Source organism: Nipponia nippon, unplaced genomic scaffold (genome assembly GCF_047370975.1).
Source record: "Nipponia nippon isolate SJK-2023a ecotype South Korea unplaced genomic scaffold, ASM4737097v1 scaffold_11, whole genome shotgun sequence".
Lineage (NCBI taxonomy): Eukaryota > Metazoa > Chordata > Aves > Pelecaniformes > Threskiornithidae > Nipponia > Nipponia nippon.
The window spans coordinates 19904559-19928481 of NW_028262302.1; the positions used below are offsets into that span (position 1 = coordinate 19904559).

General features: G+C 44.6%; 1 protein-coding gene across 12 annotated transcripts in view; it reads left to right on the forward strand.

Moving 5' to 3' along the window:
• The first annotated feature begins 2384 nt into the window (after window positions 1-2384).
• The window catches only part of TRAF3 (TNF receptor associated factor 3), a 72549-nt gene continuing 51010 nt past the window's right edge, over window positions 2385-23923 (forward strand). For 5 of the 12 annotated variants that reach the window (XM_087747758.1, XM_087747755.1, XM_087747766.1 and 2 more), the window contains exons 1-3: window positions 2385-2523; window positions 2782-2919; window positions 3631-3686. The gene's annotated coding sequence lies outside the window, so the exon portion shown is untranslated. Of the gene's footprint in view, window positions 2524-2781; window positions 2920-3577; window positions 3687-19409; window positions 19553-23732; window positions 23748-23923 lie in introns of those variants that run through there. The other 7 variants (XM_087747756.1, XM_087747757.1, XM_087747759.1 and 4 more) reach the window with 7 other exon arrangements.

Here is a 23923-nt window from a genome sequence, read left to right on the forward strand (position 1 = left end):
TTGTTTTCTCTTTTTGGGGAAGAACACATTAGTATAGCTGCTGGAGCTACAGGCACTGGAATCCTATTATGTTTTTCCTTTTTTTTCTTTTAGGGCAAAACAAGAGGACACATATACAACAGCAAAAAGAGTGGCAAAGAAGGAAATTGCAGGTTTGTCTCTGATAGAAACTTATTTACAGCCCCGCTGCTGGAGAAATCCAGGCTCGGTGCACAGTCCTATCAGCCAGTCCAGAGCTAAGCAATCTCGAACAAGTGATGGGAACATTTAAGACATCAGTCTTAGACTGTCTTTCTGATCGCAGGTTCAGGGCATCATTTCGAAAGGCGCAGTTGTCTTGACAGCTAAGCCAGCCTCTTACTGGGGACAGCAGCAAAAGGCGGGGGGGGGGGAGAAAGCAGAGAAGCGGGATGAGGGAAAAACCAGCGCACACGGAGGGAATTAGCAGTGCGAGCCAAGCTTCGTGTCTTAGGGGCTGGTGAGGACACAGCCGGAGCGGGAGATGTTTGGTTTTGCAGGGCAGGTTGGCGTGGGCGTTACAGAGATGCGGGGGATGAGGACCGAGGAGGGTCAGGATGGATTTCGGGACGCGGGGAGATGCTGTAAACGGCAACTATGACGCAAAGCTTGTCCGTTCAGGATCACGCATCCGACTGTCCCTCCCTAGCGATCCCTCGATAAACAACGTCCAAAAAGGATGGTGACCTCATCCCACCGAAATTAGCCAAACACCACACATTTCTTCGTGTTCAGCTCCGCGCATTCCTTACAGCTCCGGCTCTCCCGGCTCCCTGACCCACCAGCCCCACCGCTGCACCCGGCGCTCCGAAGCCACCCTGTGCTGCAAGTCCTCCAACCCACCCCGGCCCGCGCTGCCGCCGGCGCCGGCTGAGCCCCCCGGCTCCGGCTGAGCCCCCCCGGCTCCGGCTGAGCTCCCCCGGGCCACGGCTGAGCTCCCCCGGGCCACGGCTGAGCCCCCCCCGGCTCCGGCTGAGCTCCCCCGGGCCACGGCTGAGCCCCCCCCCGGCTCCGGCTGAGCTCCCCCGGGCCACGGCTGAGCCTCCCCCGGCTCCGGCTGAGCTCCCCCGGGCCACGGCTGAGCCTCCCCCGGCTCCGGCTGAGCCCCCCCCCGGCTCCGGCTGAGCTCCCCCGGGCCACGGCTGAGCCCCCCCGGCTCCGGCTGAGCGCCCCCCGGCTCCGGCTGAGCCCCCCCGGCTCCGGCTGAGCTCCCCCGGGCCACGGCTGAGCCTCCCCCGGCTCCGGCTGAGCCTCCCCCGGCGCCGGCTCAGCTACCCCCGGCCACGGCTGAGCCCCCCCCGCCGCTTCTGCGCCAGAGCCGCCCCTCGCCCTCCCCCGGCAGCAGCCCCGGGAGGCTACAAGCCGCACAACCCTGCCCCGCGTAAAAAGCGAGGCCGCCGGTAGCGGCCGGGCACCGGCCCCGATCAGGACACGCCGCGATACGAGCACAGCCCGGTACCGGCGCTCCTAGCGCCGAGCCCCCCGGAGCGGCAGGTTCCGGCGGGCGGCAGCGCCGCCCCGGCCCCGCTGCCGGCAGGGCCGCCCGGGGAGGGAGCACGGGTGCCCCCCGCGCTTCCGGGACGCCGGGAAGGGGACACCCCGCGCCCCGGCGGCCGGTGACTCGGGGTTGCCACCTACGGTCGGCTGCTCGCCGCCTGTAGCCGGCCCGGGCCCGTCCGAGGCGACCGGCCCCTCCGGGGGGCGAACGGCTCTGGCTCGCTGCTCTCTTCTGATCTTTTCCAGACTCTTCTCCCCCTCCCCTCCCTCCTCCCCCCACGGTTTCTGCTCCCTCCCCCTGTTCCCCGTGGCATTTTATTTTTCTTTTTGAAGTAAAGGCTATTGTGTTCCAGGCCACCCTTTGTGCGGAGCCGCTCGCACCTCCCGCGGGGCGGAGAGGGGAAGCAAGCGGCTCTCCGCCGCGCCGACCCCTCTGCCCCGGCGCCCCGCGCCGTCCCCCGCGCCCTTCCCCCCGCGCCCGCAGCAGCGCCCACCACCAGGCCGAGCCCCCGCGGCGGCGGGGCGAGCCTCGGTACGGCTCCCCCGGCGCCACCCCCCCGGCCCCCGGCGGGACGCGCCGTCTTCTCACGGCCCACCCCGCGCCGCTTGCGGAGGGCCGGCCGGCGCCGGGCGGGACGGGCTCCGTCTGCCGGGCGGGGAGCGCGGGGCCCCTTCTCCCCGGGTTGCGCCCGCGGCGGCGGAGCGGGGGGGGGGGGGGCGGGTAGCGGCGGCATCAGGTGCAGCCGGGGCAGGCGGGCAGGGCAGGCCCGGCCCCCGGCTGCCGCCTGCGCGCTGAGCGGCTCGGCCGGGCCCGCCCCTCGGTGTGTGTGAGGAGGAGCCGGGAGAGCAGCGGGCTTCGCCGGGGATTTCCAGCCTGAGCGGGCGGGAGAGGAAGTGCGGGGCGGGGGGAGACGGCGCTGAGCGGCAGGGACTTTCCGTCGGGCTGGCGGTCGCCTTCGCCGGGCTCCAGCTGCCGCCCGCCGCCCCGCTCCCCTCACACGCTCGCAGGTAGGGCGTCCGCGGGGCTCGGCGCGCCCCGGGGAGCGGCGCGGCGGGGGGGGGGGGGGGCGGCCGCGGGCGCCTCGCCGCCGCCGCCGTGGCAGCGGCTCCCGCTCAGGGCACCGGCCGGGCTTCGCCTGCCCGCAGTCGGGCTGCCGGGGCGGAGGGACGGGGCCGGGCGGGCGGCGAGGGGCGGGGGGATGCTCCCGCGGAGCCGGCGGGGGGCGAGGCGGCGGCGCGGCGCTGATCCGAGGCATCTGCTACCAGGCAGGGGCCGAGCGCGCTTCACCCGCAGCCTGTTGCCGGGACCTTGGCGGCGGCTGGTGCCCGGGGACAGATCAGCCTCCGGCGGGGGCGGCGCGGACTCTGCCTGCCCGGACGCACCCGCACTCCAGGGCTCTGCAGGTGCCCCCTTTTCACTTACTTATTTCTGTCTCCCCTCTTCCCCCCCCCCCCCCCCCCCCCCCCGCTCTTGCTTTCTGCCCCCTGCGCCCCGCGGTGTGCGTGTGTGTGTCGGGGCGGGACGGAGAGGCGAGGCCGGCCGGCAGGCCGGAGCGGAGCCGTGCGGCGGCGGCGGGCGGGCGGCCGCGGCGCTTGCGGCGTTTGATGTGTCGTTTGAATGCAGAAGCCTCGCTCCGCTCCTGGCTCCCTCCATATGCAGTGCTGGGGGCGGGCCGACGGCCTTTAAAGGGGCACTGCCGGCAGCCGCCGCGCCTGGGTGCCGAGCGCCGGGGGCCCCGCAACTTCGCACCTCCCCGGGCTGCCGCCCTCTGCGGCGGCTCCCGCTCGGCTCCGCGCCGGGGCTCGGCTCCGCTCCCGGGCGATGGGGGCTCGGGCGGTCGCCGCCGGGGAGAATCCTGTGCCGCCGGTACGGGGCTGCCCCTGATCGGTGCGGAAGGAGTTATATTTTCATAAGGTCTGTCTGCCTCCGACGGCCCTGCGCTAGAAGCCCGTCTGCCTGGCGTGAGCGGAGAGAAAAAGTGTTGTGTTTTCACGCCATTCATTTTATGCGCTGTTTCGCAGCACCGCGTTTTAATACGTGAAATTAATTGCCGTGTTGTAGGTTAGAAAAAATAACCAGTGTCTAAAAGTTTATACTGAGTCATTCCTCTGCAGATGAACCTATGACTGACTCATAATCTGAGAACTGCAGCAGCTTGTAAAATAGGAAGGTAAGGCATTTACATCTTGATTTATTTGTATCTTCAGGTGTCTAAGGTCTGATTTATTTGCGGAAAAACAAGAGAAATGGCATTAATGCCGAGAGGCGTAATCTCACGTTCTGCCGATCTGAGCTTGTGTGTGACGTGAAAGACTGTATGTGCACCTCTGTGTGGATCGCTGCCGTGCGTTAGGGCATTTTTCATCTTTTTCTGTTTCTGTAGTAGTAAAATGTGGGAAGTTCCAATGATACAATTTGAAATTTGCAGTCTCCTTCGGTCAGTGACTTCTCTAGCTTGTTGAGATCTAACCGAGCCTTGTATGTTGTAATCCGTGCGGGTTTTTTTTATTTCTTCAATAGAACTGTGTATTTTTCCTTGCAGGTTTGTCCCGTAGAATGCAGGTAGCATTATTGTGCGCTAATCTGAACTTGCATTCATAGACTGAAAAGCAGTTTAGCGTATGATGTGAAGATGTACTAGCAGTATTTAGCTTAGACAAATGAAATAGTGTAATTCAAAATAGTTAGTAAAAATCCATATTTAAAATAGCTACTGACTTGCACAGAAGCCTGGATTTAAAGGCTACACTGATTGTTAGAGTTAGAACTAGAGAGATCATAACATATGCCGTATGTTGTCCTTTAAAATGAGCCATTTGGCTAAAAGCGTCTATAAATGGCAATCCAGACACACCGTGTATGGATTAATGTAGATGTAAATGTTATTTATGGTGATTAGGGAGAGGGTTTTTGTTTTAAGACGAGAAATACTTGAACATTTGGACTGAATCAGAGTTTTTCATGGCTGAACTGGGAAACCCCTTGTCATAAAGCTTGATAACGGAAACATTGATGTATCATGAGTTTGGGCATCGCAAGCAGACGGCACTATGAGGTTATAAAAGTTGCTTTGTTCCAACATGAAAATGGTAGGTGTTTTACTGAAATACGACTTGATGAGAAGCTTCCAATAATAGCTGGACGTAGAATGTAGAAAGGTAAAGTGCATTCAGTAGAAAAGCAGATTAATTCTAATCAAAAGAGGGTGCTAAATGACTCAGTCTTTAGGCTTTCCTGAAGTCCTTCTGCAGTTAAGTTTGATGATACCAATTTTGAGAAGCCATTCTTGTATGGATTCAGAGAATTTGATCATCGTGTAAGCTTATTTACTGTTGGTACCTTGGGAAACTGTGTAAGATGGCAGTAGTTAGCATCAGTGACAAAAAATTCTTTATGAAGTCTTGCCAGTCCATGCTAATACAGTTTGTCTTCTAAACGATTTCAAGATCTTGTTGTATTTTAGATCTTTACATTGTTCTTGTCCATAATGAAAAGTTTAAGTGAGAGAAGAGGAACGTGTTTTTTCAATACTGAAGTCCAGCTGTTCTGTTAGTAGTTGTGGCAATGCTAAAATACGAAAAGCCAGAAATCTGAATTTTTAACTTCTGTTGTTAAACCACTGGAACATAAATAAATTGATAAGTAGATGATCATAGTTCTTCTGCAGATGAAAAGGTGATTTAAAAATAGCAAGGACTTAGATCTACTCCAATCTCCTAAACTGGCTTTATATGAATAGATATTGCAAGAATAACACGTTTTGATCTCTGATATATTAGATGATGCAATAAGTGGATTTCATTAGGTTTTTTATTTTAATAGTGTTTCTTAATTGAAGGTGCCGAATCTTATGAAGTCTGAAGACTGCTCATTACACACTGGTTTCAGATGTCTGTGCTCTTGTGCACAGTTCCTTTAAAGAATTGCCAAGGCTTAATTTTTTTTTTTAATGCCTGTGGGTGGGTACTTTCTGAATATGATGCCTGTATTTGAAACCTCGTGGCATTTTTGGCCTATGGCTCAGGAACACCAAAAGCGGTGGGAGAGAGGAAAATTGGAGATTTCAAGATGTGGTATGGGGAAAAGAAGCCAAGGGAGGGAAAGTTGTGTATTTTTGTGCAACAGAATGAAGGTGTGATTGTAGCACAAGAGATCGTGCTGTAGTTGCACTAGGTTTTATCTTATACTTTTTAAGCTGTGGTGATGAAGTGGTGACATAGAAACTACAGTAGTGAAGGGCTGGCGAAGAGAATATAACTGGTCTCCCAGCTCTGCCTGCTGGAAGCCCATACCCTCATAAACGCATAGTTTGAAGTCAGTATATGTTTGTTATGAGAAATCACAAACACGTTTCATTTTTTCTATGCCTTTTTTTTTAAGGTAGAAGGAGAAAGGACTACAGAATTGGGAGGAAAGGGGGGGCAGCTTACAAGGAAAGATCATTAGGTGTCTGCAAAGTAGGAAGAGGTGCTGTCTTCTTCTAATGGGAAAGAAGAGAAAAGGAAATAAAGACAAAAAAGCCGTAGAAAATCAGTAAGGAAAGTATATGGTAGAAAGGTCTCAGAACTTAGGGAGAAAATAAGGCAAAAGATTATTTGGTGTTGGGAATTGTGTGAGGGAGAGATATATATTTATATAGTCTTTGAGGGTGTTTTTGTTTTCTTCCTGGAGATCTTTTCTACTGGAGCACTGACAGCAAAATATCGTTGCCGCTGTGACTTCAATTGCTACTGACTGTTGGCTTTGTAAGTAGGTTAACAGGGCGAGTATCTCTAAAATTATATACAACAACTGTAGGTCACTAATCCTCTCCACCCCCCAAAAAATGTTAAGCCTTTGATTTCCATGCTGTTGTTCTTCCCTGCTGCTTTACTCTGCCTGTGTAAAGCGTGATTTTAGTAGAATTCCAAGTTCTGCAGTTCATCTAGTCAAGGGCAGCATGGGAAGGGAAGTGTCAACACGTTTGTGGATGCAGAAGTTCCGTATTGGACATGCGTGACGGGCTCCATCCCTGGCTCCCTCCTTGTACTGAAAATTGGGGTGTTGTGTACTTTGACATCAAGATTGAATTTTTGCAAATTGCAGGCATTAGAACTGCAATGGGCATAGCAGGAATGCTTCAAGTTGGAAGGTTTCATAGTTCCAGCCTTATTTCATATCATATCATAAAATGATCATTTATGAAATAGATTTCTCTGATGTATAGAGGAAACATTCTGTAGGTTATTTATGACGATAAACTATGCTACAGAACTATTTGCAATTTTTGAATGCTCTGAAGTGAACACATCCTTTCACATACAGTATACGTAGCAAATACTTCAGTCAAAAACATTAGTGAAAGAAGTCATAAAACTTCTATTCTACATGCTTTAATGATGACTGTATGGAAACTCATAATTAGAAAAATTTAACATTTGGAGTAATACTGAACTTTTATCTGACTTTGTGGTTTCTGCATTAATATGAAAAACATCTTTTTGTAAATAAAGTAAGATATGCCTACTCAAGACAAGCTCAAAATGCCATGAGTCTTTACAGCTCTCTTAGGCGGCTAGCAAAAAGAGTTATTTTGATTTGGTCTGTCTTGAAAAGCATGTTGCAGATGCTACTGTAAGATAAGAAGTGCCTTCCTGGCTGCCACTTTGTTCCTGCAAGCTTTGACATCTATCAAGAAAGAGAAGATGGTCCACTGAAGACACCAGTGTAAAATCTAGGAGACCTGGAGGCTGGTTTTTTTCATTCCCGTGGATGTGTGTACTGTAAGTCATTCAGTTAGGACCAGACTGACAAGGGGCTTTGATGATGCAGTGTGGAGTGATGTGACATCATGGCCATGTCCCAGGGGCAGAAGGGGGATTCCAATCCAAGTTTCCTACTTCCCTGGGGAGCAGTCTCATCATCAGGCCACAGGCCAGTTAAGGGTAGTGTCACTTCCTTCTCTTGAAACTTTTCTGCTATGCCAGGAATTATCAAAACTCAGTGTGCCTGAGAAACAGAGCAAGAGGAAGCACGATGTCTCAGTCAAGTGGTTAGGACAATCACCAGGATGAGGAAAGACAGAGTCTGCTGATGCTTCTTCCACTGCTGTTTTGTGTATTGTTTTCTGGTGTGTTTGAACTTGATGTTGAGATGCTTTCTGAGGTGATCAGCCTGGTCAAGATAGATGTTTCCTTAAGCATAGATGATGTGCTGGGGAAGAAGAGAGCACTGATACTTGGGTGCTGCTTGGGTTAGGTGGTGGCTGACTGGGAGTTCTGAGAATAACTTTGATACAGCTAGTGGCTTATGTGTGTCTGGCTTTTGGCTCCATATACAGACCGTTTTCCTGGTCTGTAACAAAATGGGAATAATGGTGCTTTCCTACAATCTGAGGACATAAAAATGATGAGGTGCTGAGACCCAGCAGGGCAGTACAAGCGTCATCTGTTGAGAAATGAAATGAATTGCAAGTGCTGTGTAGAGGCATCCTGTTCTGTCTCCTGCAGTGCTGTACCATTCTGCACCGTCAGCATCGCGGGACAGGAAACTATTTGCTTCACACTCTTCCATGGTTGCGTACAGCAAACGTGCAGTGCTATACGAAGCTGAGCGTACATGACAGAATTTGTCGGTGGTAGTTGTTCTGGTGCTTGTACTTGTTCCCAACTTTCTGCTTTGGATGTTCTAGAAAAGTAATGATTTTTTTTTTTTTATTCTATGGAACCAGCTTACATGATAAATGTGCCTAAAATAACTTTCGAACAGCAGAGCCTAGCTCATAAACCAAATTTTGGCAATGTGAATGGATTTCGTTTTGTAAGCTCATCCATGTATTTGAGAGAGGGAGATAATTAGAACAATTATTAGAGGTTTTTATAATGGAGATGTTGTGTACTGTACCAGTTTGAGTATGCCCTCTCTCTGTTTTTCCACAGAGAGGAACCTTCTGAGAGTAGATTTCCTTGAGTGTTGTGGCTTCGGTTTATTTAATGACTCACAGATGTAAGTCTTGATCTTGCATAGGAAGTATAGCCTTACAATTTTCATTCAACTTGTTCTTGTTTTAATCTCCTTTAAACCATCCCTCTTTGTGCATTTTATGCTCTTCAGCTACTAATGGAATGCTCTGGTCCATGCTGTGCTTCTTTTCCATCTTAAGTTGTTTGGCTAAATGGTATAAACGGTCTTAATTTCTCAAGCTGGTTCCTCTGATTCTTAAAAGTGGCTTATTTTGGACTGGTTTTGGTCAGATCTCTCGTAATTTTAATTTGTTAAAGGATGACTTTTATTCCTAGGTGGTTTCATCCTTGCACTTGAGCAAAGTGACTGCATTTTCACCTTTACTTTACTTCCATTTACATCACTTTTCTCTTGAAATAACTGTTTCCAGGCTTGTACCTACTTTCACACTTCTGGCTAATAATTTTTATCTGCAAATCCACTTTTCTTTCACCTCTCTGTGGCTACCTGCTTCTTTGATTCCCTCCCCACCCCACCTCCCACTCCAGGTGAATTAACAGGCTCTTCTCTTCCAGGTCACTAAAGATGGTCTACAATGTACCCTACTATTGTCTGAAGTACACATCTTTAAATCTACACCCGCTCTCTCATTCCATCCTTTTCACTGTCCTCTTTTCTGTTCAGCACAACATCCTTGAGAGAGGAGCATTGTGCTTTTGCCTGGGAATGTTTTTATTGTTATGACTGTTGTGGTTGAACCTGATTAGGATACCAGTTCTACATTCGGTACGTGCCAAAGGTAAAGTGCTTGTGGTTGTGAAATGACATACTCTCAAAATGCTACCATTTGGCTGACAGTTTGAGTAGAAGGAAGTTGGATACCTAAATAAATGAAAGCTGCTGATTTGCACATGCACATCTCTAGCAGTTTTGGAACCCTTTGATGCAGTAGTATTTTCATTGCCTTCTAAAACTCAGCGTTTTGGGAGGGGGGAAAAAAGGATTTGCGCAAACTTCATTTGAAGTTAATAACACGTAGTATCACTTGAAGTCAGCAGTATCTTCTCTGTCTGTTTTCCGTCAGGGGTTGAATCATGTTTCTATCTACAGAACCTGAGCATGCTATATTTCAGATTAGCAAATACGTCTCACTACTCACCCGTGGTGTTGATATGTAATGGAAATACTAATGGATCCGAAGTTGTAGTTCAGCTAGTAGATACTGCTGTTGTGTGGCTCATACTGTTTGGCAGAGTTTTTTGTATCTGTGTTACAGCAAGGTACTTTGACGCTTTTTTGGAGCATATGCAGAAGAATGCTCTTGGCAATCTCTAGGAAGATAAAACAAGTTTATTGTTATTTGTGTGTTGTACTTCATCAGCTATTTTTCAATACCTGGGACCATAAATTTCCCTTATTCCTCTTTCTTTCTTACAAATTCCTGAAAACTTCACTTTCATTTTGAAAGGGATTCTTTAGACATGCAACTTTCAGTATTTTGGCCTGTAAAATTTTGAGGGGGTTTGGGGGGGATTTACTCTGTTGTTTTTTTGGGGGGGGTGTCGTTTGTTCGTTTGTGTTTGCTTACTTTGTTTTCATGTGGGTGTTTTTGTGTTTGTGTTGTTTTTGTTTTTTTTTTTAAAGAAAGATTTAGGACAAGGAAATAAATATCCACCCACTACATTCTGTATAATTTTGCTGAGGAGATTCTCTTAAAATAAATGAGGAAGAAGCTTGGAATTGTCCTGTTTGTGTAAATAAAGCTGTTAATACATATAGCCAAAGTAAGATGCTATAATTTTGCAGAATTATTTACTAAGACTTCTTGGGGGAGGGGGGTGTATTACTTGAATGTATTAGTTGATTTCTGAGGTAAGGCAGACAGACTTTGAAAGTCCTTTAAGCTATACATAAAAAGGCAGTTATTCCAGAACAAGAGTGTCCATATGCTGAGTTAATTGGAAAAGTTCAAAGTAGTTGAACCCTTACTTGCAATTGTGATTTATATAAAGAACAAGGAGGACAGAATGCAGCGAGGAAAAAATACTACTTCTTACAGATCCATTTCATACTTAAGTTCTGTCATGTTTGTTTGCATGAGAAAATGTTAATGAGATAAATAGTGGTAGTTGCCAACAGTCATCATGCGACATACTTCACTGATGCTGATGATAATTTGCTCCCCATCTCCCATAGTATGTTTTGTAGCAGAAGTGCAACCTGAACATGTCTTGGAATGCTTAACTTTATCTTAAGCAGGTGTAGGTAGTGACTTTTATTGCTATGGTTAGGTCCAGGTTTGTCCATATCCCTTACACTTTAGAGGTACTGTTCTGCTTTCAGAGGGAAAGTTTAAACATGCTTAAGGTAGCTGTATTTTTAAGCTGGCATTGCTGCTTCACAGTTACTGTTGGTTTTGTTGTTTGTTTTTTTTTTTGAAAACAAAGTTTCTAACTAAAATCTTATCTCCTGGTTAAAGAAATGTCCTGTTATACTTAATAAATTTGTATGTGAATGCAACGTCTGGCAGGAGAAAAGGACTGTCCAATTGTTGTCTGTGGAGAAATGATTTGGCTTGTCTTGTAGCTAATCAGTTTTTATAGAGTATTAAATAGACCATGTGTTAAAGTATCAGTTGTTAACACCTCCAAAATAAAATGTTTGTCATGTTAAAGAAGGAGAAAAATTGGTGAGCTCTCCATTAGATGGTGCTGCTGGGACTGAAATATTTATATACCTAATGGCAGCAGGCTTCTGCCTAGAATTGTTTTCATGGCTGTATTTTTTTTTAAAGGACTTCTCGTTATTAAAATACTTTCCAAAGGCAGGAATACTTCTTAAGATTTTTTTTTTCTGGTTTGAAATGAATAGATAAGATACTAAAAAGACAGGCTGTCTCTATGGGAAGGAGGTATGGAAGAAATAAATCATATGCTTTTTGCATGGGTGATTTAGATTTTAGCAGCTGCCTCTGTTGTAGCTCTCACCTGTTCAAGTGTTGACTCTGTGTTACGTTCATGCCCTGCTATCATGTGGATGGGGATTCTGCAGTATTAAAGAAACTCGGTGTCAAGAAATGCTTGATTTAAAAATCCAGAAATTAATTAGGCTGACCATTAGAGCAATAACATCCTCATGAATCTAGTATGTGAGTTCCTGTCGTCTTGTTGACCCTGTCCACTAGCATTTCTTTTAAAGACCAGTGTTTTAACTAGAACAGATAACGATAGTATTCTTCTGCCTGAGCCCTGACTGACTAGTGATTTTAGAAAAACTCAAGGGAGCAAAGATGGTGCCTGCGCACAGAGGCACTGAGTACCATCTTAAATGCTGTAGGAGATCCCAGATGGTCTGAAGTTGATGCCCCAAAAGTGTGCCATCTTCCATGTGGCCAAACTTTTACCTGCCAGTCCTGCACATGTCGTGGATATTTTAGGGCATCTAAAATTGTACTGCACACCCATGATTGGACACCTGACTCACTCTGCAATAGTTAAGAGTTGAGATATATATTAAATAAAAAAAAAAAAATGTGCATTAGCAAGTGTGTTTGTTAAATGCTCCTTGCTGTTACGACTCCTTTAAAGACAGCAAGACAAGGTTGCTGAGGTCTTTGAATTCTCCCACACCACAGACCTGTAAGTAGAAAAAAACCCCTCATTTTTAGAAATGGTGTTGGTCAAGAGTGATAGAAGTTAGGCAGGTTGGGTTCATGAAGCCACAGCCCTCTTCTCTTTATGGGTAGAAGTATTTTTATTGTGATTTAAAGAATCAAGGTAACTGTGACCAGCTAGCAAAAAAGTTTGGTAGCATTAAATAGTACTGAGCAAGAAGTGTAAGAGACAAAATATTTCTTAAACTGAGATTTTATTTTTTCATTTGAAGAAGAGGTAGCCTAGCAAAAATCCACTTCTTGGGGTTGGAAAGTATAAGTACTTTCAGATCCAGCGGCGGGAAGCCTAGCTTAACAGACTTGGCCCGAGTTTAACATCTATTGAAGTGGTGTGCAGCAGCCAGTGGACTTCACATGTAATTTTCTCTTTTCAAAAAAAGAAGCTGAGAAGTTTGCAAAAAACTTCGTTGACTTTCTAACCTTGGCCAGGGTTAAAATGTGTGATTGCTGAGTGCTGTAAGTTCCCCAAAATCTAGCAGGTTGAAGTAATAGGCAGAGGGATGAGTCTCTTTGGGCTTAATCATCCATTTTGGAATAATTCAAATAGGAAAAGTTATCAGTTATGTGATAACTGGAGAAATGGACAAGCTGTTGTGTGAGAGAACTGGGCCATTAGTATTTTATCAGTTTGCTAATAATAACTTACAGCTTGCTAATAATAACCCTTACAGGGGCAATTAAAAGATAACGGTTATGATGTCATCCAGCCGTACGACTTCACATCAAATATGAACTTGCTATTCCTCAGTTATGTGACTGGCTTGCGAAGTGAGGCCAGAACCAAAGGTGGAAATGAATCAGGCAGAAAGTAAGTTGTGCTTGGTCACCTTGAATAGAAAGCCTTGATTCTAACATTGCCATAGGATAGCGTATAGACAGAAGGGTGACAGTATTCTGGGCTCTATTAATAGATACTTAAATATTAGCAAAACCTAGCCTTGCTTCTTCCTTTCTACCTTGACTTTCAGCTGGTTAGGAGGCTACCTTTGTGTTTACAGGCTAAGACTTGGCAATTAATGGGATTTGTCATTGTATTTTGCTGTGCTTAGATTCCAGATCGAGGAATAGCTGTTGTTCCTATGTCCAAAATGGCACCAACAGCATATCCCACAGGAATGTTGATCAGAGAGGGCATAGTAAGGACAGTCAGGGAAGAAGTGACAATGTATTGTAGTATATTAAGGATGTGTATATTTATTTTTAGGTGAGGAAGGTAATGAGGGGAGGTCTAGAGAATGATAAGAGCAATATTGTGATAGACCCACCGAAAATGGGTGGGGTGGTGAAACTCATTTCTGTTTTTAAAAACTACTAAATGAACAAAGGGTCAAACATGAGATACAGCATAAATGAAGGATTTTATTTGCACAGGTATCTTTTGAGAAAGGTGTGTGGGACATGTACTCCTATGCAAGAGTTTACTGATATACGGGAAAGCTCTTGATAATAAATATGGGTCTTAATTTAATGTTGACCAAGAAAGGAAGGAGCTGGTTAAAAAGATGGAAGGAGGAGGCAGCTTGTGAAAGATTAACTTGAACTGATAAAATTTAGTATTTCTAGGAAGCGAAGGAGGAAAAACAGCAAAATAGAGAACAGCAGCAAAATAAAGAGAACAACAAGAATTCAGAAAATTTGTAGGTGAGATGTCATAGGAAGCATGTTAGAGTCTAAGAGGAATTCAGTGAAGTTACCTTCTTTTTAGGGAACCAGCATGAATTAGTAATTTTTACTTTCTTTTGCACTGACACACAAATTGCTTTGGCTAAATCAGAACATTGCTAATGATCCGAAATTCGAGAAGAAATTGTATTAATTTAGGTGACGGTGTTAAAGATGAGTAAGAAAGAATGGCACAAGTGTGTAGGAAGAAGATTGGAGCATTTGAGCCATAAAACAATATCAAACTAACAGGGGAGATAAAAGGATAACGAGAAAACGTTTTTCATATGGTCTTGAGCAGTAAGAGGGTATTGTTCCAGTAGCTGACATGGAGCGAAAAGTGACAAAAGTTGATGCCAAGAGAAATGAAGTAATTAATTCTTCTTTCTTCTATTTTCTTTAGAAGAACCAACTGATATAATGCATAACCCAATTAGCTGTTAACTCTTTCACATCTGTTTGTGGTAATTGATTGAGGTTAAATGCGATTCAGAAGGGGTTTTGTATTTGATCTTGTGATTTGTTTTCTGTGATATGAGTGATAGGAAACTGAGTAATGAAATTTATTTTCCAGAAAAATTAGAATAAATGTTCTGTTTATAAACATCTGCAAGATAACAGAATGATGGTAAGGGCCATTAGAAATTTCTCTGTAGTATTTTATTACAATTCTTTCTGTGTCCTGATTAAGGGTCTGAAGAGAAAGCGTCTGGTTTAAAGGGCATGGCTGCAAGGGTAGCATGCAATGGATTGGAAGAGTGAGCAGGAAGATGCAGGGTAACTGTCATCATCTTGTGTAATATTGCCTAGGTATCTATTTTGGCTCCTGACATAGTTAACGTTTTCCAACAGTGACTTTAAGGACTGAATAATAAAGAACAAACTCAGTAAGTTTGCAAATGGATACCAAACCGGGAACCCCTGTAAGTATTCTGGAGAACAGAGCTCCAGTTCAAAATGAACAGTCCTCGATGGGGTCAGCGGCATTGAGTAGCTCACTGCTCTTAAGTTTTCATATGGCCTACATTTTTCTTGCAACCAAGGATACAGCTTTAGTTTCTCTTGTTCTCCTGATTTCAAATACTGAATCCAATTCAAGATGTCATTGAGCTTCAAAGTACTTGGCCTACAGCCTCCTATATTATCTTAAATTAAATGCCTGAATCTGATGTTAAGACTAAAAGCAATGTGTCAGTCTTGGTGCTGTTACCAACACTGAAATGAAATCGTTTATTTCCCCCACTTTTAGAGTAGAGCCAGAGCTGCAGTGTGCTGGAACTCGCTTTGTACCTTGGGTAGCGTTTAAACCACCAGTGAACACGAGTTTTATGTTATGTGATGTTGTGAAGTAAACTGTAAAAACCAAGGGGCCACGGTTTTGGGGTTTTTGGTTGGTTGGTTTTTGGTTGTTTTTTTTTTTACTACCACAAGCATAGTAAATCCCAAGGAAGAGGTGGGAAGGCCAAATAAAGATGTACCAGTATCTTAATGGCTGTACTTAGTCACCAGGGCTCGAGCATCAGAGTCTATTGCCAAGTATTACATACAATAAGTAAAATAGAAACAAGAGCATTTAGAGAGTGTTTTAATAATACATGTTTCTATGTGGCCTTATTCCCTGTTAGAGCTCCCTGAGCCCATATGATAATCTCCTTAAACTGCTGTTGTCTCTTTGTTCTTCTGGTCTCTACTCATTTTCCTGTAAATAGAAATGTTTTTAAGAAACCTTTAATGTTTGCATACAAGTGACTTCTGAGATGCTGTTTTCTTACGGCCTCCGATGAAACCACCCTACGTATCCAGAGGTGCACTGCAAGAATAAAGAGGCCAGCGTAAATGGCTGTAAATTACTACAGAAGAGTTCAGCTTCCATTGTTTTAAGCTGATGTAGGATATTTATCTGTTTTCAATAACTAGGATGAGACCAAGTGGTGACAGGGTCATTCTTTCTGCAGATACTCAGAGTGGTCAGTCCTCTCTGTGGCAGTATTGCAGCTTTGCTATGGCTGTGACAGGACTAGTTAGACAGTCCAAATTAACTAACTTTGGAAAAGCAGGCAGAATGAGAATTGATGTCAGGCTGATGACTTTTCAAGATTATGTTAACTGACACAACTGACCTACTACCAATACTGAATGAGGCAGAAATGCATAGGGAAAATAGATCTTGGAATGTTACACATTTTACATCAGTAATACTGTGGTGGGCTGACCCTGGCTGGACACCAGGTGCCCACCAAGCCGCTCTTTCACTCTCCTGCTCAGCTGGACAGGAGAGAGAAAATACGATGAAAGGCTCGTGGGTCGAGCTAAGGACAGGGAGAGATCACTCACCAATTACTGTCACGGGCAAAACAGACTCGACTTGGGGAAATTAGTTTAATTTATTGCCAATCAAATTGGAGTAGGATAATGAGAAATAAAGACTAAATCTTAAACCACCTTTCCCCTACCCCTCCCTTCTTCCCAGGCTCAGCTTCACTCCCCATTTCTCTTCCTCCTGCCGAGCGGTGCAGGGGGACGGGGAATGGGGGCTGCGGTCAGTTCATCACACGTTGTCTCTGCCACTCTTCCCTCCTCAGGGGAGAGCTCCTCACACTCTGTCCCTGCTCCAGCCTGGGGTCCCTCCCATGGGAGACAGTCCTCCATTAACTTCTCCAATGTGAGTCCTTCCCACGGGCTGCAGTTCTTCACCAACTGGTCCAGTGTGGGTCCCTTCCACAGGGTGCAGTCCTCCAGGAACAGACTGCTCCAGCGTGGGTCCCCCATGGGGTCACAAGTCCTGCCAGCAAACCTGCTCCAGCCTGGGCTCCTCTCTCCATGGGTCCTGCCAGGAGCCTGCTCCAGTGCGGGCTTCCCAGGGGGTCACAGCCTCCTTCAGGCATCCCCCTGCTCTGGCGTGGGATCCTCCAGGGGCTGCAGGTGGATCTCTGCTCCACCGTGAACCTCCATGGGCTGCAGGGGGACAGCCTGCCTCACTGTGGGCTTCACCAGGGGCTGCAGGGGAATCTCTGCTCCGGCGCCTGGAGCACCTCCTCCCCTCCTCCTTCACTGACCTTGGTGTCTGCAAGGTTGGTCCTCTCACATATTCTCACTCCTCTCTCTGTCTGCAGTTCCACAAGTTTGTTTTTTTTTTTTTTCCCCTTTCTTAAATATGTTATCCCAGAGGTGCTACCACCATCGCTGATGGGCTTGGCCTTGGCCAGTGGTGGGTTCATCTTGGAGCCGGCTGGCATTGGCTCTGTCAGACACAGGGGAAGCTTCCAGCAGCTTCTCACAGAAGCCACCCCTGTAGCCCCCCCGCTACCAAAACCTTGCCATGCAAACCCAATACAAATACCATTGCCTGCAGTTTGCCCAAACTTAACTGTTTCTGGTGGTTGTCTAAACACAGAAGGCTTCAGGGTTGCCTCCAGTCCATACTCTGACTTGTGGATAGTTGGACTGGAGGTATAAAGTCTGGGAAGTCAGTATGTCAGTAGAGAACTCTTAAGGCTTCTTAAACGGTGATACAGGGGGCTTTATCTTCTTACGTCCACAAGCAGAGCACTGTAGAAGGACAGAAGTCTCCATTACCCAAAAAAAGGAATCTTTTCAGGTGCGTAGTGTTGTTCTGTCTGCCTTCGTCCTCTCCTCTTTTCCATTTGCCAGAGGACTAGGTCAGGGGCTGGACTATGGGCTAGAACACACCTGTTTGTTGCCCCTGCAAGGATTTCTTTTCTTTAATCCGTCCTTTGCCTCTGGCTTAGTGTGGGTTTTTTTGTTTTGTTTAAATTTGCATTGTGCGTTTTGTCTTTTGGATTACTGTACTGAGGTCCTTTCCTGAACCACGTGGAGATATGTGTCAGTCAAGGACAACTGAAACCTCTATAGCATTATATTCCTATCTGAATGGAGGAAATTGTTTTCATGGTGTGACCTTAGCTTACGACAGTAGCTCCAAGGGTTCTGATCTCTGTAGGGCCATTCTGCAAAATAGCAGATCAAGCTTGCTCCAGCGTGATTTCCAGATGTCTAATGCTCTAGGAAGAGCTGTGCTTACTCTTGTGATTTGAAGTGTAGTAATTGCCTTAGGTGGAAAACCTAAGGCAGACCACAAAACCAATACTGTTCTGGCTGTGGTTTTTTGATAAGGCATACAGGGAGCGCAGCCTGCCAGTTCGTGGAGGGTAAGGACTGGTACTCAGTATGTGGATAAAGGCAATGACGTCTGTGTAAGTACAGCGCTTTCAAGACTGATCAGAAAAGTCTAGTTGCAAGTGAGAAGCGTTTAGCCATCCTGGGGAACTTAAAAAGATGTGCTACTGTCTGCTTTCTGCGTGACCTGGTGGACACCTTTGGGTCCTCGGACGGTTCCCAGAGGTTGCTTTGGTTGCTGCAACACGGAGACGTTGCTTTTTACTCAGGCAATGCAACTGTATCGCTGGTCTTGGTCTGTATGCTCCAGGGGTAGAACTTAGGCCTTCAGATGGGTGACTGCATCACCAGATACCAGAAGGAAACATGCTTTTTGTTTTCTATTTTGCATGCCCTTTTTTTTTTTGTTGTTGTGTAATTAAAAAAAAATAGACTTAGTCTTAAGTATCATTAAAAATATTTTACAAGCAGCAACTAAAATACAGTCTGAGCAATCTGTATTTTTAAATTGATCAATTTTAGCAGAATGAGGGGAATAATATTTGAGCTGTGAAATGTTTTGAATTTATTCTTTGATTTTAACTATAATCCTTAAGCTATTATCAGCCCTCTGAAAACTGAGGAAAGATTCCTTCATTCAAGCTACTTTACTTGGTTTGAGTGAACTGGATTTTATATTAGAGTTTTGTTGCAGCATATTTTCATTGCTAGAAGAAGGAAAGAACACCTTTCAGTTTGTTACTGACTCTCTGTAGGGATTCTTGGCTCTCTTGTTAGCTTTTATTTCACAGTAAATGGAAGAAATAAGATGGTATCGTGCTTTCTTGTAAATCCATTCCAACTGTTTCACTAGTACGAATTTTCTACAAGAATAAAACTGGTAGCTTAAAAAACTACTTCAGTTCTCAGTATCACAGTTCAGAAATGGCGATGATGTGCTAGCCAGTATGTTTTAATACCATTTGGTGGTAGTATTAAAACTACCTGTGTTTTCAATGTTCGTATTTCCTTCCTTTTATATCAGTGTAAATCTTTCCTATGCTGAATAGGTTGAAATACAGTAGCTAGTAAAATTAGACCTGTGTTGTGAAATGGAGCATGTATCTCGGATAGTTTCTTTTCTTGGTTTTGGTTTAGGTTAACAGAAGTATCTTTACATCTGCAGTTTCTGGAAATTTAAGAACACTGTGAACCTCTGGCCGATAAAAAATTTTCCCATTATGTAAAACATTCTTGCAGATTAGCTTGACTCACTAAGTGGTGGCAGTGGTGACTTCCTCCATGAAGTAAATAGACTTTTGCAATGAATTTTCTGGTGAACTAATAAATCTCATTGCAGCTTTTTGGTTTGCTATAGTTTGTTATGGTTTCATGCAACCTTAACCTACTATTTCTCTTTTCTGCCTTCAGGCTTGTGAGAATTGTTTCTATAATTTAATAGGAGATGCTTGAAACCGACTTTACTTGTTTGTTTCCCAGCAGGAAAGCCTGAGTGCTTAGGCTTTAACTGAATCAAGACCAGCTCTCAGCAGTGGGAGATAATATATTAATCCATTGGAAGCACAGACTGCAGTCTTGTGTGTCACTGTGGTTTGTGTTGTGAATTTTTTTCATGTAAACAGGTAGGTAGCAACAACTCTTCTGCTGTGTATATTTTTGTGATATGTACATTTAGAAACCTCATGACAGTTGTGTGAGTTGGGGTTTTTTGTTGGTGGTTTGTTTTTTTTTTTTTTTTTTGGTAGAAGTAGTATTTGTATCATTGCATGAAACTGTAAAGTACCTTGTTCTCCTTTGTGTTTTCACATCTTTAAGTTGATGGTATTAATTTTACAAATCATCTTCAGTACTTGGACTTGCTTTAGTTATGAATGAGGGTGATACCTCAAAAGTCAAACAAGTTTCATTCTTGTTTCTGTAAGTAAACCCTCTTACAGCCTTGCTCTTTCTTGTTCTGTGTCTTCCACACAATCAGAATGGACTATTTAGCAAGTTCTTCGGCAGTCTTTGCCTGATGGAATTAAGTTGCCTGGTAGTATATGGAAGCTTCTTTGTTTATAAATTTTTCATTCGTTTTATCAGTTCTGTTGTATTTGCAAGGAAGGTAAGCAAATTGTTACTTCCGTTTCATTAAACATCTGAGGGAAAGATTTTTTATTTCAAATAGCTTAAAAATATGATCAGGACTCATAGGTGGTAGCCAGCTTCCTCAGTCAGCCACAGCCTCATTTGGGAAACTATATTATACCTTCGTTGCAAGAGGAGAAAACATCCTGAATCTTTTAGAACAGTACATTAAATGTGTTGGAGGTTGTGCTTTCCTTCCTTGTTCCACTCTACTTTTTCTGGAGTTTGAAAAGAAATGATGTTTCTACAAAAAAGTTAGTAGTCCTGTTTGCCTTCAGTTTAAGCTGTAAATTAGGAATGGATAAAAAAAGTGAAACATGCTCCTTTCAACTTCTTGACATCGACGTAGGACGTTCCTCAATGCTTCAGGTGAGCAATAGGGGTTGTATCTTCGGAGAGCAGCAGCAGGTGATGCTCTGGGACTACTCTGGCCTATTGCTCAGAGCAGGGGCAGCTTTATAAAGCTGGAAGATAGAGAGGCTCTTTCAAAATTTTGTGTGGAAAAGGAGTAAAAATAAGCTTTTTGCTACAATAACACTAGGCAATATGTTAAGCCCTATGACTAAGAACTTCTAAGTAATACATTATGTGAATTAATGATGATGTTTATACACAGAAGTTCATGTTCTTGTCACAATAAGTTCTTTTTGTAGGTTCACGTGACAGTATAACAAGTCCTTTCTAGGCTGTGATCTAGACATAGCACCTGAAGGGTGCAGGAGGAAGAAATAGTCTGCTGGAATGATTGGATACTGTCTTGCTCTTTTCTCTTTCTGTCTTACTGTCCCACCAAGAATACATGGGACCTTGAACAATTTATGAAGCAGACTTACTATCTTTCTATAAGATTTTCTTCCTTGGCCCATCTTCTAACTTAGTGCTAGGTGTTTTTTTTTTCCTGAGAAATGCTGTGTGCATCCTTGATAGTGTGTGAATCCCAGCCAGAAAGCAGTTAGGCTGCACATGGCTGTCTTCAAGTCATTCTCAGTGTCCTGAAGCAAACCAGGTTAAAAAGTGTCGTTAAGGTGCTAGTTTGAGACTAACTGCAGAAACTGAAAAATATTTAAAGATCTTATTTTACCACTTATGCTCTGTTTTTAGGGGAAAGGAATATTTATGGTCCTCCTTCCCCCCAATTTTACCAAGATATAATTATGTTTTTGTGTTCCTTATTTCTAGTTATTTATTCACTTTTGGCAATTCCCAGCTTAAGACTGAAGTCCTATTATACAAGGTAATACGTATACAAGTATGTGAAGAGATGGGAACTTGGTAGGTGTCCAGGTAAGATCAGAGAAAGGAGGCATATATCTATTCCTCAACGAAGGAGAATAGAAACGTACAGAAGTACTCTAAGTCACGCAGAAAGTCTCTGATAGCTTTCTGATTTTTTCTGTTTCAAAGCCAATAGGCCTTTCCCCTTTTCAAATTCATTGTCATATTTTTTTAAATGTGATACGTCATGTTTGGTCTGCAAACCAGGGAAGTGATTTGAAACTGAAGATGACCTTTAGTGTTAAATAAATTATTTTTAGTAGAGACAAGCTTAAAGTAAAACTAACTAAAACTTTGTTTGAGAGCCTAAACTGAGTATATGTTGTCCACAACAGGAATTTCAATTTTAATTAAGCCATGTTAGAAAAGAAAAAAAAAAAGTAGAATTGCTGTTTTAGTGCATGGAAACTCAGGAGCCTCTGTGAAGAATAAGTAAAGGACTTGTGCACAGCTGTGAGAAATTAATCTTTCTCCCATCTGTGGGTGGGGGAGTGGGTAGTTGGTATGTTCATAATATCTGCGAGTCTGTACCTATGTTGCCCATTACCTTTTCTTTAAAAGGCCAACGTAAACCTTGTTGAAACATGCCGCTGAAAACAACCAACCTTTTCACTGCTGTGAGCCAAAACCCAAGAGGATGCATTTACCTCCAAACTCTCCCATTTCCTTTCTGCTTATCCCCATACAACATGCCCTGAATGCTGGCTACTGCCCCTGCTCCTGGGGGGCTGCAGCAGAAGGCTGGGAGGTGCTCAGGAGCTGCTGGAGGTTTCTGAGCTTTCCATGTCATCCTCAGCATGTGTTCAGCCTGGCCTAATGTTCCAGTGAGGCCAAGCCAGAAAAGACTGGGCAGGATCCTCCCCCAAGGAGGACTTAGATCTCAAGGAATAATAGGTTGCTGATGGTAGGCAGCTGGGCTGCTGTGGGCTAAAAGATCTGGCCTTGAGCCTTGCTCTGCAGGATGCAGAGGGAAGGAGGGGTGGAAAGCAGTGATGAGCCTATTGTTGCAAATGAGCCAACAACTGGCTGATTGACAGTGAGTGCTCATTGTTGCTCCCTTTGCTCTTAAATGCAGCTGTGGAGGATGAAGAAGCGAGGGGGGGGCGGAAAAGCTAACCCAAGTATACATTAGACTTCTAGTGTCCAAAGAGGCAATGGGCATAAATTAAAAAAAAAAAAAAAAAAAAGGCAAACCATAAAATTCCATCTGAACACAAGAAAAACTTTTGACTGTGAGGGTGCTCAAACCCTGCAGCAGGTTGCCCAGCGTGGTGGTACGGTCACTCTCCGTGCCGATACTCAGAACCCAGTGGGACGCCCTTCTGGGCAGCTGGCTCTCGCTGACCCTGCTTGAGCAGAGGGTGTTGGACTGGATGATCTCCAGATGTCCCTTCCAACCTCAACTCTTCTGTGAAAGCTTCTTTAATATTCTGATGTATTCTTTAGCTGCTGTTGTGGAACACTTGGGAAATAATTGCAAATGCCCCTGCTGGGCATTTGTCTCACAAATGCCGCTGCTGTGTAATCACAGCAGTTTTAATTGTATAGGGAAAGCATCCAAGCGTTAAAATAGTTAATTGACTAAACTCCCGGATTTAAGCAGGAAAAGCAAAAAAACCCACCAGCATCACCACCCTCCCCAGAACCTAGAAAACCCCCAAACACCCCAAACCTTAGAAGACTTTTTTTTATTTTTTAGTTTTTTAACCTCTTAAAATATTAGTGGTTATGAGAATAAAAGGTAGCTTTAATATAACTTATAAACAATGAAGTCACTAAATATAAGAAACAACTTAAAAATTTTAAAAAATGTTGCTCTTCTTTTCCCCCATTCCCTCTAGTTTTGCCACAAAGTAAAATCCCCAAATTATCCCATGAAAAATGAAGGAAAAGAAAGGCAGGAACATGAGAGGAGGAACAGCAGAGAGAATCCTTAGAGATCCCACCAAACTCGGCAGTTTATTCCTTTCAGCCCACAACTAATAAGACATGAGATGATTTGAATGGACTTTTCTGTAACTGTGTTTCTTTCCTGGGCTCTTTCAGTCCTCCCCTGTTTGCATTTTGCATAGCCCTCAGAAAGACTGCAGTGCAGTAATGGGCAAGGAGGGAATTACTAGGAGGGAAAATCAAGCTATGGTTGTTCCACTTGCGGTGTTGTGTTGCTGAGATCTGCATTTTGGAGCAGAGGGTAATGAACGGCTGCCTTCAGGTTTCCAATTTGGAGATCTGACTGCTTGCAAAAAAACCATGTGGATAAGTTTTCATTAAATGTCCCTCGTGTGTGCATGGCATGCTGGACAGCCATTAAGTTTATTGATGCAGTGGTTTGTTTTTTTTCTTGATACAAAACACTTGCAGTTTCTGCCTAATACTTTGTTTTTAATCTTCTGTGCTCAGACAGTGGAGAATAAGGTAAGGTACTTTTTGTTGCCTAACATATAAAAGGATAATAGAAGTAATTTCTGCATGTTGTAGCATGCAACAATAACTGCATTCTGTTGGAAAGTAAAAGTTCTGATTACCCTTTTTATTGCTTGTAACTCATTGAAATTCATTGTAATAAATTCCCTGAATTATCTAGTATATTA